Genomic DNA, 15024 nt, shown 5'->3' with positions numbered 1-15024 from the left:
GATCCCTTTGTCAGGGCTGGGTTCCTGGATTTCACCACAAGAAGGCATCCTCTCTAACTGAAGCCTTGGGTTTGTGGCCCTCTTCTGAAATGTTACAAGCTTATTTCCTGTGTTGTGGTTAAACTGCACACATATCCATTGTCTGTCCATGGCCACTGCTCAACAAGGACTAACAGGATCTGAGACCTGACAATAGCTCCGGGGGACCCTAACAAAAATTAACTTAGAGCAGATTTATCTGCAGCATCTTCCTCCTTGTCACACACACATCACAGGGGCTGACACCAGCAGGCCCAGCTCCTCACTACAGAGGCTGATGTATTTCTGCCAGGAATTCTGCAACGCAAAGATACAAAAGACCCTCAGGTATCACCTCTCACTGGTACTCAACAGCATCTCAATATAATTTTTGATTTTTGTTACTTCCCACATTTTCAACTCCTGCGTATCTCCACTGAGTCAGTTTTGAACCCATTTCATGTTGCCAACAGTCAGCCTTAACCCATCAAATATTTATAAACAAGCGAAATGCTACCAGAAATACTAAGCCCCAGCAACTTCCATTTAAAAAAAAACAAACAAAAAAAACAAAAACAAAACTGTATTGGAGGGGGGGAGGGAAGGGCAAAAGGAATACTTAGCCTTCATTGAACCAAAGGCAAGAGCAAGCTCAGCTTTCATCAGATACCATAAAAATCCACCAGTGACAGGATACAGTCCCAGTCCAGGAAACACTACATTTGGCATCCATGTCCAGACAGATACCAGAGAAGAAAGCCACAAGGCCCAGACAGCAGATTTAGTCCACCACACTGATAGCTTTCAGGAGATTTTTTTTTTAATTAATATTAATTATTAGTTAGATAAGGGTTGGATCACAGAAGAAACACAAACTTGGGACCCTCAGAGCAGCCTCCATTGCCACAGAGCAGCCTCCATTGCCACAGGGAGTTCTCACAAGCGGCAGCAAAAACTCGGGTTGCTTTTTTAAGACAGCTTTTTTAAAATTATTAGTAGTATCTCTCTCTAACAAACTTTAAAACCAAGCAATTGCTAATCCCAGGAAAACTTGACAGATTTGTCAACTCCAATACTACACAGCAATGTAGGGTAGCCTACACTACACCCAAGGTGACTTTGGTCTGCTAATAAAACAAGACAGAAACATTACAGAGCAAGGAAAGTGAAGCAAAATCTGTTCAGCAGAAGTAAATGACCACAATTCACACATAACCCACTCAAATGGATTAGTTTAGCACTGTTGAAAGAAAACAAAGCTCCAGATTTATCTGCATATGCCTCAGGAGTTTACACTAAACATCTAAAACAGAGGCTCAGCAGGTGAAGCCTCTGCAGATGTAATTTTGTCCACCAGCTTTCTAAGATATTAGCCATGTATCCAGTTAAACATAATAGCAGCAAACCTTAAGCCTTTAAAGCTTTAAGCCTTTTAAAACCATAGTGCAAGGAGAAAATGGCTTGTAATAGGGCCTGGTATCACAAAGCCATCACACACAGTAACTGTTTCCACATCACACTGCCAGTCCCAGCTTCTCTCTCCAGGCCCAAATGGACTGCAGGAATCAATCCCCTGCAATCCCCTCAAAAACATTTACTGCCCTCCTAAGCTAGGCCAGCATTCAAGGACCTCTCCAGCTGCAGGGGTAAAACCTGACCCAGAGTTTGGTTTGAGATAACCACTGCAGAAGACAGAGACATTTCACCAGGTTTTTTCTCCTGGGATAAAAGGGCATGGATGCATCAGCAGGTTTGAAAACATCAGGATCATAACAAGCCCATAATGAAAAAAAAAACCAAAAAAAAAAATCTTACTTGGTGTCAGCAGTAAGTTTCAGTCAGATCAGACTCCTCACTGCCCTTGGTCACAAGCTGCAACACTGAGATGCTGCAAATAGTCAGGACTGAGCAACTCAGTGTTTTCCTGCTCTGCTGGCCTAAAACACCTTGGCTTGTCACAGCTGTAACAGGGATGGGCAACGAGCCTTTATTTCCCTGCCAGCCCCATGTGGCTAGTGATTCCTGGGTTCAGGTGGCTACTGTTAAGATTCCTGGGTTCAGGTGGCTGCTATTAAGCTGCAGATAGTGCCACTGCCTTCCAGCTCTTGCTTAGTTATATGAACTCAAATCTAGCAAGCGAATAACCCCCTCTCTGTTGTGGTCTAATAAATTTTGCTACAGCCTGTCTCACTTCACAAAGGAGATGCATCCAACACAAACAGTGGGATTCTGTTCTAGAAGAGCTCAGTGTTTGAGGAGAGAAGGGGAAAAAGGGCTTAAAAATCAAAATCCAGCACTGCTGGTTAGAGAAGGCTGAGCACAAGTACATAAAGCAGGTCCTGGAGGCTGGTACTGTGATGAAATTAGCTGTTCTCCCCACATATAGTCATACTGGATTTCATGTACAGTTTCCTTCAGGTTCACAACACTCTGACATAGAAAGTAAAAAAAAAAAGGAAGGCTTGCTACTGCTATTGGTGTAGAAAGCATAACTCAATGGCATTTTTTTACTTAGACTGCAAACGCAATATTCCTGTCCAACAGCCCTGGCCAGCACCTCGACCTGCACTGGCACAGCCAGTAATGACCCTGCTCTGACACTGGCTGGTGCTCAGCAAGTCCCTCCAGCCTCACACAGCATTTATTCTGTTTTGCTAAGCTGCTTTCATGCTGCTCCACAGGAGGAAGCAGGCGGTGGGGCAGCCCAGCTGAGCCGCAGTGCTGCGAGAAGCAGGGGCACGGGGGAGCACAGCAGGGGCAGCAGGTGTCTCTCAAGATTCCACACAATCCCTCACTGGGGATCCCTAATCCTGTCAGAGTCAATTTGTTGTCAATTTTCCACAGCGCTCAAGTACCAATTTATCGCAGGAAACACTTCCTCTCCAAAGCTTTAATTATTTCCATATATGTTGGGTAGGTGTGAAATGTGCGCGGGAGGAATTTACAGGAAGGAGAGCTGGAGAAAGGGAAGAACAGTGCAGGGACCAGCCCAGCTCATCTGCAACACAACACATGACTGCTCCTTACAGATCCTGGTAATGGTCCATGCCAGTTGGTTTCTCCCACTTGTAGAGGACTGCAGATGGCAAAGCTGCACTTCATCACAACAACATTAATTCATCTTCCTGTTCTTCCATCAAGGAGCCTCATGTGCACAGAGGGGTTGGTCTCTTCTCCCAGGCAACCCAAGACAGGACAGGAGGACACAGTCTCAAGCTGAGCCAGGGGAGGTTTATGCTGGACATTAGGAAGAAGTTATTCACAGAAGCAGTGACTGGGCATTGGAATGGGCTGCCCAGGGAGGTGGTGGAGTCACCATCCTTGGAGGTGTTTAAGAAAAGACTTGATGTGGCACACAGTGCCATGGATTATTGACAAGGTGGTGTTAGGTTATAGGTTGGACATGATGATCCCAAAGGTCTTTTCTAACCTAGTTAATCCTGTGATTCTGTGAATCTTGGCCCAATTGCCACATCACAGACCACAGAGACTAATTTTCCCGCTTTGCACTGATTCCTCATACCAATCTGGTCACCTTCAGGTGTCTTGATTTCCAGAATTAACTGTTTCCAGAAGCCAGACCACTAACAGTGGGCAGCAAATTTATTGATTCATAATATTGCTGCAAGAACATTTACATACTGTCTCTTGCAGCAGAGTTACCATATTTCAACTACTGATGGTAAGACTTGAGCAATCCCTGCAGAAAAGCAACTTTTGATTTAGTTGCCATCATCAGAACTTGAGATGTCCTTTCTTCATGTCAATGTTTGGATGCTGTTGTGTCACATTGACTGATTATATTCTTCCAGCTTCCAGCTTCAAGATGAATTTCTCCTCCAAACCAGAAATAGAGAAAAAGAGTCACACCAGAAGAGCCAGACAAGTTTCCTAACCACTGGGCTGGTGGATATTCTGGGTGGTCTCTTGCACTCTTCAGTGAAAAGTACTTAAATGCTTGAGTGTTAAAACCAGATGACATAACTTTGGAAAGTGTGAGAAAAAGAGAACCTCATTTCTCAACATGTTCTGCCTGAACTGTAAATGCACCAGGAGTCCATGAGACTCAGCATTTACAAAAATCAAGTTTCAGCCTGGATTCCTAAGCAAAGCCCCAAAGTGGACATGCACTTGTAAATCCTTTCCAAAGCACAGGAGACATCTGATTGAATTTGCTTTCTGGCAATTCAGTATTGCTCTTACTTTTCTTACACAACCCATACTAACTTACAACTGGTTCTGTCCTGACTTAGAGTGGTTTATCAGCCACTGCAGTTGAGCTGATAAAACTTCCTTTTTTTATCACATTACTTCAAATCTGAACAAATTACTTTAAAGCTGGTATCATTTCTATAAGGGGACAGTTGTAAAATTGTCTGGAGAAGAATGAACTTCCCACACGCTAGTATGGTAAAATTTACTCTCTGGTAAATAAAAAAATGATTGAAAAGGACACAGAGTCCTGGGTGGTCCAGCTGTCCCATGGCCTCATGTGGTCAACAGATCCAGTCTTTAGGAAGAACAACACCAGCTACAACATCCTAGAGGAATCCAATTCTGCACAAAGTGTTTTATAAATACCCAAACAGTGTTAGAAATGAGTGCAGGGCTTGTCTGCACTCTGCAGCTTCTCCATTAACATCCCCAGTACATTGTTAATCTGATGTTTTATCCTGCCTGGAGGCTAAAGAATAGCTGAAATATTCTTGACTCCTCCCTGTTCAAAATAGAAATCAGAGGCTCTCAATTACCACCCTGAAATCTGCAGAGGAATTTCTTTAATAAGTGTAAGTAAATAATAATTTTCTGATGGAGAATTCAATGTATGGAAAATCTAGACCACTCTGCCATGAAAACAAAGAAGGAAATAAAAAAAAAAACCCAGCCATTCACCAGAAGATGCCTCATTAAAATAAGCAAAACCAAGATTATTGTCAGTAAGAGATGATTTAGAAGGTTTCTAAGTAAGAGATGCCAGGGCTGGGCATGGATTCGTCTCCTTCATTACGAAAATCACTCGGAAAAACAGTGCTTCTTTCAACATCATTATCTTGAATTAGTTATTGTGTCCACTTAAGACTCTTTCAATCACATTTTTCCTTCACTCAGGCTGAAAAAAACCAATTTTTCATAACCCACTTCAGGATGCTTCCTCCTCCTCAGAGCAACTCACCATTCCATGCTCCTGAAATGAAGGAAGCAACTGTTCTGCAATGTCGTGTCTCTTTTGGTAATGGTGATATAAATAAGGAGAAATAAACCCTGGGGCAAAAGATTCTATTAGTTGCTCTCATATCTTTACCGGCAGAATAATTGGCTGCACTGTAAGCCTGACTCTACTTGATTTTGCTATCTGTCACTTCTGTGGCAGGTTACAATTACTTCCCCTTTTCCTTCTCTCTCTCCCCTTGCCCTAAGTTTTCCTTCCACCTGGGCTTCTGCCACCACCCCTTCCTACCAAAGGCTGGCAAAATGCTGGCAAAATTCACTTCTTCCTTCACCTTATCTCCTCTCTTAATGTACCATGTAATAAAACACCACGTGATGAGGGATTTCAAGAGGGAGAGGCAACAGCCAGAATATCTGATGGCAAATGAAGTAGCAATGGCATGGTGAGGCAAGGAGGGAGGAAGGAAGGACAGTGCCACTGAAGCAGAAGGATCAGCCAGGTGCCATGGGAAAGCTGAACAACAGTGATGTGACTTAACACAATGAGGGCACTTCCAGAGGGCAGTTAAACACTGTAAGAAGAAAGAGTCTAGCCTACTTCCAAACTTCTCATCTCCTCCACCTGCACTCCTAATAGCATGGAGGTGGGATTGTTTTAACTTGGAGGTAGGTGAGAAAGAGGATTTTAGAGATGGAGCTGAGCAGCTGCCAAGTTCAGAGTGCCGTTTTCCTGCTGGACCCTGATAACCAAGCTAAGCCTCCAAAGCACAGCTGCAGGGATCAGCTTGGCTGACATCACAGTCAAGGTCTGTGTGTACAGTGGGACTCATGGCATTGAGCTCCTTGCCCGCTTTTAATATCATTAGGACTTTCACAGCAGGGAAGGTGTCTTTTTGGTGAGAAAAAAAAATTTCAAATGCACAGAGGTTTGTTCCCCACAGCTGAAAACAGGAATCTGTGGGAGGAAACAGAGAAGGTTTCGGTTCTGGTTCTGAAGGGGCTGTCAGGTTTCAGAGGTGCCAAGTGAGCAAACTGAACTCCCACATCCCTACAACCTGAATGTAAGCAAAACTGGTTTTGAGATGGAAGGCTGCAGAGGAAGGAGAAGGAGGCCAGATTAGCATCACTCCACTGAGCCCAACGGAGAACAGGAGTGGATGCTGCTGTATTCTGTGACCTGTATTTTCACTGTCCTTTTATTTATTAACAGCCTGCCAAAAATAAATCTTGCAGAGCAGCAACATGGGCCCTTTGAAATTTGCCGGCATTTTGGACTCACCAGTACAGCACTCATGACACAAACACACTCCCAGAGACAGGACAGGAAGAAGCCAAATCAGTAACCCCCATGGTGAGGCCCATGCTTGAAATCTCTACAGGATATCTGGGAAAGTTTTCCAGGAGAGGAGATACGTGGGGGCTGACTTTAACCCACAGGAGAGAGTCATTTAGTGGATTAAGCACAGCCTCTGCAAGAATGGCATTTCTTGCCTGCACATTTTTTTATTCCTCTCAAGGAATAAGGACTCACTCAGTCCTTAAAAAGATACATGAGCCAATACCCCCATATTTACTTTTAAAGCATAGAATGGAAGTATATCAAGGTTCGTGGAATAGGTAACAGCAGTTTGCACTCATCTGGATTTGCTCCAGAGTGAATCCAGAGTGAAAAGAAGTGCATAACCACAGTGACTGATGGAGTCCCAGGGTCTTAGAGCCACCCCTGTGAACAGGCTTTGGCCCCACAGACAACAGGAGTGCTGTCAGTGAAAACTAAGGCCCCCTGTGTGATGTGAATAGGCACCATTTACTCAGTTCTCCTTGTCCATATATCTAAACAGTGGCCTGCTGTCAAACGGGAATATTCTGTATCTTTAATTAAAGTCTGCATCTTTTTAGAGTAACAGGATCGATACTTGGCCCAGCTGTTGGGAGAAGGCAAAAGACCAAACCCTAACCATGGCAGCAAGCCACTCACTCGAGACTGGCTTTGCAGGGACACCAAAGACACCACCCAGGAGCAGTGAACCAAAAATTAATGATTATCCGAAGTTATTCACTTCAGGGAGGCAGAGAGAGGGAAGGGAAGGGAAGGGAAGGGAAGGGAAGGGAAGGGAAGGGAAGGGAAGGGAAGGGAAGGGAAGGGAAGGGAAGGGAAGGGAAGGGAAGGGAAGGGAAGGGAAGGGAAGGGAAGGGAAGGGAAGGGAAGGGAAGGGAAGGGAAGGGAAGGGAAGGGAAGGGAAGGGAAGGGAACAGCAATTTCTCAGTTTGTCTCTAATCACTTTCTGCCTTTCAGGTGGTCTGGTCACCTCACACCTATGGGAAATGGGAAAGAAATGTAGCTTTTTCTGGCAGCTCTGTACCTTTCTACATCAGATGACTCACAGACCCTTTGGCAGGGAAAATTCTTGTCAAGCTGGGACAATGTGTTACTCGTGTCACTATCCACAGCTCTCATCCCTGTGCCTGAAGATCTCAGCCACTCCTTGGCAGGCAATATGCCCTTGGGTGGGTGATACAGTCTGGGTTCCCTTAGGCTGAAACACAAGGTATAATTTTAGTATGTTGCAAATGATCCACATAAGTTTACCACTTCCTGTGGTGCTCCAACCCACTCAGGCAGGGAACAGTCACCAGCAGACTTTGCCGTAGCTCTGAGAGGTGGGTGGTAACATAGTTTAAGTCTCTTTTAGTCCCAGGGAGTCAGCAGTGCCCAAATACACCTTCCAGATTGTTACAATAACCTCATTTCCTTGGGTGTTTCTTGTTGGTGAGGTCACATTGCTGTTATCCTCTGGTGCTGTCTGACTCGGGAACTGAAGAAGGAAATTACAACACAAAATTCAAATCAGGGGATTTTTTGAAGAACTTGAAGCAGCACATAATAAAAATGCTAATAATATGTTGCAATCCAGTTCTCCTCCAGTCAGTTAGTTTTGCATCAAGAGGAAGCTATGGCAGATGCCCTGCAACCTGGTTGGTGTAATATCTGGGCATGAGAGGACATCCCAGAACAAACTGTTCTGCTTTGACTTCCCTAGAGAACGATTAACACTGACAGCTCTTTCCTTTTGGCCTGAGAGGATTTAATAATTCAGAGTGTTACTGCATTTTCATCTGTTTCTGGTCTTCCCTTTGCTAGTCCTTGATGATGTGAGGTGTAGGAATCAGGTTGAAGAACAAACCCAAACTGGTGGACGGACCTGATCCCACTTTTTTAAACAGCTCCCAGTTCTCAACACATTGCTCTCTACTGCAGTAGCTGTGACGAAAGGCTGGTGACTGGTACGAGTGACCTTCAAGAGGATTAGCCAGAAATGTGTGACTGCCAATGAATAACTCTATTCATTTATTATGCGTGACGAACACTAAATCATTCTAGTAAGGTTCTTTTCCATTCATTCGTTGCTTGAGAATGATTAGCAGCAAATAGCTCTTAGAAGCTTTTCCAGTGGAGCTGAGCAAAACACACACAGGGAGAGCCAAAAATTTTGCCCCATTCACTTGTGGTCAGCTCCCATCACAAGTGTTGGTCAAATATTGGGGGAAATGGTGGGTCAGTGTGTATCTATGTGACACACAGGTACCCTTTCATCCTAAACCTCTCATCTTCTAGTCTCTTGACAATGCCCATGCTGCTGCTGGAGACATTTGCCAGGTTTTTGTTCAGATAGAGCAATGGTTGCTCTTTGAACCACAGAGTTTCTCTGTAAGCTAACATAAATAAGGATAAAATGGAGCATTTCTCTTCTCCAGACAGACAGACAATGGATAACTGCTAGGATGACTCTACACTTGTCTGCCACTGTGGGCACCAATGACTTTTCAAAACTGGCAGGTTTAAGCTGCTGATTAAGATATGAAGCTGCCATTTCCACCCACCCAGAGGTCTAAATACCATATCGGAGTTAAAATTAAACAAATCAGGAATGCTGAATCAAAGTGGAAAGCAACATCCTGTGTCACATCCCCATGTGTTGTTCCCCTTTCTCCCCCACATATTGGAGATATTCCTGTGTCATGCTGACCAGTGTGGTACGAACGCACCACATGGCTGAAGCACAGCTGAACTGGATAATACCCAGCGTGTCCCAAGACTGCTGCACGGAATGCTGCCCTGATGTGTGAGACCCCGGCTCGAGTCCTTGCCACCTGCTTTGGAGCAGAAGCTGACCTTCACAGTCTAAGAGATCCCATGAACTGGCTGCAGAAAAGGTGAACCCCATCTTAAGGGGGCAGGATGGCCGAGCTGCTCTCCAACCAGGCATAACTCAGGAGACCTTGCTTATCTTACCTCTTTCCTATGACCTTGAGCAACTCTATCTCCCCACTTGTCCCCACTCAACTTGGCCATTACTTTAATTTTACTTTTTAGGCAGTGACTGCTACCAGGTTCATCCCAAAGGGACTCTTCTCTCTCTCTCTCTGTAGGCATGATTGAAATTCAAATAATAGCAAATGGATTTCTCTTTTCAACTACACTTCAAAGTCAAAAGAGGTCATGTGTACATGTACACAAATAGAAAACCAGTGGGGCTATTTGCTTCAGATGATAATGCTTTATTTCACAGCCCCATTTTCTAGCAGCAAAATTGCTGGCTTTTTGCTCAACATCATATGACTCTCGAGCAGTGAGGACTCTATGCATCTCCACGTGGATTTAACAAAATAATTAACTGTTATTCAGCACAAAGAGAAAGTCATAAGATTGCAAAGAGCAGAGCTAAGAATGCAGCTCCATGGAAGAAGAGCAGCTCTCTGTGAGCTGATGATGAAGTGCCCACATAGCCTGAGCCCTGGCTGCAGCACTGTATCATTTTCTGTCTATTCACAGCTGCTCTTGGCCTGTAAGAACTGGAATGAAGCACGGGCTCTGGATTAGCTCATGCTCATGCAGAGCTAACAATTACCTTTGGTTTTGCCTGTTGCAGGGAACTCCAAGAGCTTCCTTCCTGATCCATGCTCAGATTTTCCAACCCTCAAAAACGTCATGTGCCCAGAGAAATAAATTCACAGTGGGAAGGAGTAGGTAAAAAACTCACATATTTCATGGGTCAGAGGGATTTCTCGGAATAATGGCAATTTCCCTAACTTGCATCTTTTCTATATGTGACCTTTCCATTCCTCCTTTTCTCCTGAACTCTAGGCCACACTTTTTTTTCCCAACAGCCATAACATTTATAAATCATTCACAAGACGTAGCCATAAGGAAAGACTAATGTTTTATCATTAAAAAAGGGCTTACAATGCCATCCTTCCAAATGCACACTGGATGTGGGGCTCCCAAGGCTTCCCCAGTACCATTGCCAGAGCTCCAAATGGCACTTCATCCTTTCCTGAAGGCCACAGAGCTTCAGCCAAGACTACTTTGCAAAGATAACCAGTAACAACCACAGGGCTTTCTGCTGGGTCCTCCCACACAGCACTAACTAGGAATTCCCACCAAAAATAATCAGAGTTCTCATGTGAGTAATAATGTATTAATTTGAGAGAAAGAGGACATGTAGTCATTCAAATCAGGAGCAGCCACAGCCTTCTAATTAAGGAGGCAGTTTGTTTTCTTTGCACAGTTTCCTGAGCAGACAGATCTCTCAGAGACTAACAACTGGTCTTATCTATGGTTCAGCACTGGAAAAGCACAAGAAAAATGCATTCCAGTCTGGATACCAAAACAAATAAATCTGACTTTATGAGCAGAATAACCACAAATGGTACATGACTGATTGATTACATGTCGTCATACGACAAGCCCGCAGCTAATGAAGCATAATGCTGAATAGATGAACATGAACACCATTAAATAGCCTATAATAAACATTTTTCTAGACTCTTTTAAAAGCCAAAAAAATCACAGTAATATTTAATACCTAGACTGCTACAACACAGCTAATGAACTCTCAAAAACTTCATAACAAATGTTGCAGTGAAAAGAAAAAAAATGTAGTTTGGTCATCCACTATGAAAAGCTGTACAAAACCATCCTACCCTGGCTATGTCAGAAATTCCCTCCTGGGGCAGGGAGGGCAGTGCCAGCCACCAGTGAGCTCCAGCCTTCTCTCAGGTGGTTTCCACCTCCCTGAGAACAACACAAACAGCCTCTTCCAAGTGGCTGAAGTAAATGGCTCAGCTGGCAAATGATCCACTGCAAAGAGTTAAACACAGCAGTAGAGAACACAGCACATGGAGGAGACCAGAACTCTGAACACATGGTGTTAACTGGGCTGTGGAAGTTGGGCCACCACGGATTCTAGGAGCACCTGGTCTGTGCCAAGCCATGTGGGTTTACTTTAGCTGGAAACCCAAGTGCCAACTGTCTACTGTTCTCACTAGGATACTGAATTGATACTTCTGCCTCTGTGTTACCTACAATGAAAATTTTCATGGATTATTCTCCCATTTGGGACAAAACTACCATTTCCTCAATGCCAGTCAAATGTTTATCAAACCCAAGACTTGCAATCACAAATTTTTGAAGGCAGGCAAATGATCAAGCCTGAAAAAATACTACCCTTTTTTAAGTAGTGACAGACTCCCAGAATCACGATAACACTGAAGCAAGAACACCCATAGGCATATTACAGGAGTGAAAAAGAAAAATCAAAGTATTTTCTTCTCCTGCAGCATCTCACATCCTGATGTATCACAGAACTTTACAACTCAGTGATCTTTCTGATGCATCTACTGGGTTTGCAAATACTGTGTCAGTCTGAGAGATGGAAAAGCTGAGAAATGCAAAGAGGGTGCTTCTGCCTATAGAAATTACTCCTCTCAACCACCATGAGTGAATATGTTATTTAGAGTCTTGAAATGGAAAGGGTGAAGAAATGTTCACCACAACTATAATTTTCCACAGATAAGGTAAAAATGCTTCCAACAGCTGAGCTTTACGATACCTCTAAGAAATGAAGGTACTCCCACAGAACACATTTGCAGGATTAGGCATTACAGGCAGAAGCAACTCTTATTTTCCTTTCAGAAAGGTTCCAAATTTTTTTGTTGTTGTGGTTTTTTTTTGTTTTGTTGTATATGTTGGAGTGACTATTTTTGCAGGTGCGCAAACAGCAAATATCTCCCTTGATTCTCCCAACTTTTGAAAATCTCAATAATAATTATATAGGATTGAATGGGAAAAGGAAACTATTTTTCTTTCTCTAGCCAGTGAGAATCTTGACAGGTATCCACAGCATATGGTCCCTGCAGGAAATGGGCAGTTGGACCTTTAAAGACTCCAGCTTGCCAACCTCCTTTTGTACCTCCAGCTTCTTCCTGCCACATCACCAGAAGAGAAATACCCTCCTTCATCCCTCTGAAATTAGCTAGTGTGGAAAGAAGTAAATTAACACATGAAATTTTGGCATCTGATTGGCAGTAATCCATTCATCCCCCTCCAGGAGCTGCTCTTAGGAAGCTCAGTGGTGTCAAAGAAATAACTGATTTTGAGGTTCTCTTTTCATACTAGGTTGCATGGGTTCTGCTGGGGTAAACAGCATTTCTGATGGCATGGCACCATCAGACCTGATAAAACTCATTCCTATGGAGAGTCTTCTCTATCACAGAATAGTGGAGGCTAGAAAAATATTTCTGTTTCCCTGGAGTTTCTCTATATTGCAATTTTGATAGGACCAGCCAGTCAACGCATTCTTTCTGTTACTACCTTAATAAAAGAACACGAGATCATTATCTCCCAGTAACTGTGCTGACTCTGTATTAGTGGGCTGTGATGGCTCAGTGTGATGGGAAGTTACTCTGGAAATCTTGCATGACCTTTCACGCTCCTGGTATAAAGAACACCCTCCCTATTCACCTCTGTTTATGCTGATCATGTCATATGGCAGCATTTCCACCAGAGAGGACAGATAGGAAAAAAGAAAGGCGTACAGAATGAGTGGAAGGAAAAGTGTGTTTGCATACATGTAATTTCTGTTCTCCCAAGGAAGACAATCCTGAGAATCAGAAACAGAGTGAAAAAGTACATTTCTAGTGAAATGTACAATACCTATTTACCACAGCCCACCTGAAATAATTCCAGCTACATTTTTAACTGTAGGAGTCAAGTTTAAATACTTTAGCTGGACTGACTTTATTAGGAGCTTATGAATTAAATTGAGAATGAATGTTTTAGTAGAGGTTTTCTGGCATCAAAGAACTAGCTGCAATAAGCTTTCTTAGACTAAGCTGAATTATTAATGTTGATTATATAAGAGTACCATTCACCTTTCAAACGCTGAGGGTAATTAAGAATCGCTCAGCAGAATAGCTGGGGAGAAATCACTTGAACAACTTTCTTATGCAGCTCCCTTGAAAGAAAAAGAAAATTAAAACCCTGAAAGAAAGGCTGCTCTGCTAATATGCATGCTTTCAGCAGATTTCAAAGACAAAAAAAAAAAAAAAAAGAAAGGAGAATTATTTTCTCACAAATTACATTTGTAGTTAAACATTCGCTTTTGAGATGGGAAGTGTTTTCATCACCACAGCATTAGAAAGGAAATGGAGACGTTGCTCTGAATGTTTAACGATACACTGAGCTGCTCTCTTTTAATAAAATCTCATTTCACTACCATCATTCTACTGAGAAAGATGTGTTGAATAATGCCAGAGAGCCATGGTATTACATCATCGCTATTAAATATTCCTCTTTGTGCATTCACGGCATGCTTCCACACATTTGATGCATGAGAAGTGAAAATGGCAGTGAGCTAAAGCACCTCAGTGTTCCCTTCAGCATTAATCAAGCTTCCAGGATGTTAAATGCCTGCAGGGTTACATCCCTGACCCAGCCACAGCACTGCCACCAAACTTTATCTCATGCAAGCAGGAGGTATCACCGAGTGAGCACCTGATGTGGGCAGCTCATGCAGCACAGTCACGCACAGGGCTGATTTTAGGGGTGCTTTCTTCCCAAACTATGTTTCTCCTAAATTCTGAAGGATGAAAAGGGACAGCAATAGAATGCGTGGATTCAAGAACTGCTTGCCTCTAAAAGCCCCAAAGGAGCAGTGCTCCAAATAGATCAGAAACCAGGGCCTGACTCCATGCCTGCTGCGGATGCTGCGCCTGCCTTGCCCCACCAGTGGAGCTGGCAGAACCAGTTGTGCTTGTCCCCGGGATGGGACAAGCCCCCAGAAGCCAGCCCCACACCTACTCACAGTCTTCCATCTTCCTGGCTTTTCCCCAGCCCCTGTGCCTTTCTTCCCTCCATACCTTACTATCCTTGCCCTTCAGACTAAGCTCAGCTGAGGTGCAACAGCCTCCCTCTGACTCCCAACATCTCACTCCCTTCTTACTCCAGTCCCTTTGGGACTGTTTTGAACACCAGAAGAACACTCAAGTCATCCCACATATGAAGAGAAACTGAAAGGAGTAAAACCTTTGAAGGACTTGGGGACAACATGCAGTGCCTTGTTTCCCTATGCACCAGAAGGAATCTGCTGCCAAAAGCTTTCAGGGGTTTTCTTTGTTTTTTGGCATCAGTATTTCATAGCTCTTTCTCCTTCTTTTCCTCATGTTTCTGTTCTTACTCTTACTTCTCTCACTTCTTCCAGCACACCCCAGACCAACAAAGCCTTCTTCCTGAAAGGCAATGTTATTGGGTTTGTTTCTGGCATCGTTCTGGGCGTCTTTCTGCTCATGGGCCTCTGCATCTGCCTCCTGCTACAGAAAGTTTGCAACTACTTTCACTGCAGAGCAAAGACAGCCTCACCATGGAATCATAGAATAGTTTAGATTGGAAAGGATCCTTAAGACGACTGAATTACTGTTAACCAAACACTGTCAGGCCCACCATTAAACCATGGCCCCAGGTGCCACATGGTGGGGAATAGGTGTCCCAACCACCTC

At 43.7% G+C, this 15024-nt stretch overlaps 1 protein-coding gene across 1 annotated transcript in view; it reads right to left on the bottom strand.

Annotated features, from left to right (window-relative positions):
* DUSP10 (dual specificity phosphatase 10) overlaps positions 1–1974 on the bottom strand; it is a 91013-nt gene extending 89039 nt beyond the window's left edge. Inside the window, exon 1 of the mRNA XM_085054744.1 lies at positions 1834–1974. The gene's annotated coding sequence lies outside the window, so the exon portion shown is untranslated. The remainder of the gene's footprint in view (positions 1–1833) is intronic.
* Between the last annotated feature and the right edge of the window lie 13050 nt (positions 1975–15024).

The sequence above is a fragment of the Lichenostomus cassidix genome, chromosome 3, assembly GCF_008360975.1.
Source record: "Lichenostomus cassidix isolate B80296 chromosome 3, HeHo_3.0, whole genome shotgun sequence".
Lineage (NCBI taxonomy): Eukaryota > Metazoa > Chordata > Aves > Passeriformes > Meliphagidae > Lichenostomus > Lichenostomus cassidix.
Note: the sequence above shows the minus strand (reverse complement) of the source record. Positions and strands in the feature narration are given on the sequence as shown.